Below are 1,327 nucleotides of genomic sequence, written 5' to 3' on the forward strand. Positions count from 1 at the left end.
AGTTGCCTCATGCTACAGAAACCGGAGATAAGCGGCGGCCTGGTGGGCCTTCCAGGCTCGTAGCAGACTTTACCTTTACCTTTCTGTGGCTCGACGCGGTTACACGGCCGTACTACGGCAACTAAAGCTCTTAACAGTCGAGTGATAAGCAAAGGTCAGGTTAAATATTGGCAAAGAGCCAAGTACGTATCATAAGGCTGCAAAAGCCTGATGAGAAGGCCGGAGCATGGGGAGGGGGGGGGGGGGGGGGGGGACGGGGGAATTCTTCTACAGTACCAGAAATCTGTGTTCGGATGTTAACACAATGGGGTTGCAGGCGAAAAGGACCACGAGTTAAACTGACTTTGCTTATAACCTCCGTGTTATTCGATCTGACATCATTTGATTGGCTTAAGCTCTATGATTGACAACACCTCTTGCCCCATGCAACGGCACACCTAAATACTTACTATGACGGGCCTCGAGGTAAAATCACATTATGCTTATGTCATAATGTAGGCCTTTTTCGTTGTGACCTTCGCATTGCTCCGTCACGGCCAATCATGAATCCAGGTTTTCGAAGCAACTTTTCCTTTTTTTTTTGGGGATATAGATTTAGACCCAATGAACTCAAATGAAGCACAAGACCGGTATAGCCCAGGGTAGTTGTTTTGGAGCCACCATCAAAGCGGAAATCTGCAGCAATTTTTTGCCGGGCGGTTATTAGTCTGGCGCCCTTTCGGCAAGAAAGAGGAGTTACTCTTTTGCATCGTTAGCTGCATTTACGTTCTGAACATAGGAATAAAAATAAAGCAACAAAACGATCTGGTGCTGATTTATGCCGGCCGTTTCTATTCTCCACGTTGAGCGGGAAATGGGAATTATTAGAATACGGTAAAATTATTCAGTGACAGATCCAATGTTTACTTTGGGTTTATATCTCTACAGATGCGACCCAAAAACGCAACGTTTTAATTGTCTCGGACATGTTCGGAGACAAACAATGTCGGCAACATCTTGGGACATTTCAGAAATTTATCTCAAGTGCGACCCGACCCTAATTGGGTTTTTGACGTGGGTGATTCATGTTCCTCCTGAAATGTCCTTTCTTTAGTATGGGATTGCATGGAACCGCAAACAATTTCAGACTTAGATGATCCATTAATGCATCCTTTAGATAACAAAGTCTTCAGCGATTGTCAACTGTTTGTCCCATTGAACTGATTAACCTAAGTGATTATGACAGACTATCATTTTAAGATAATCTGGAATTGCCCCATTTAAACACCTTAAGAGAGAAAATTCTTGTGAAAAGAAACTCTATAGCCAGTGCAATATCAGATCATGG

The sequence above is a fragment of the Montipora capricornis genome, chromosome 13 (assembly GCF_036669925.1).
Source record: "Montipora capricornis isolate CH-2021 chromosome 13, ASM3666992v2, whole genome shotgun sequence".
NCBI classification, from domain to species: domain Eukaryota; kingdom Metazoa; phylum Cnidaria; class Anthozoa; order Scleractinia; family Acroporidae; genus Montipora; species Montipora capricornis.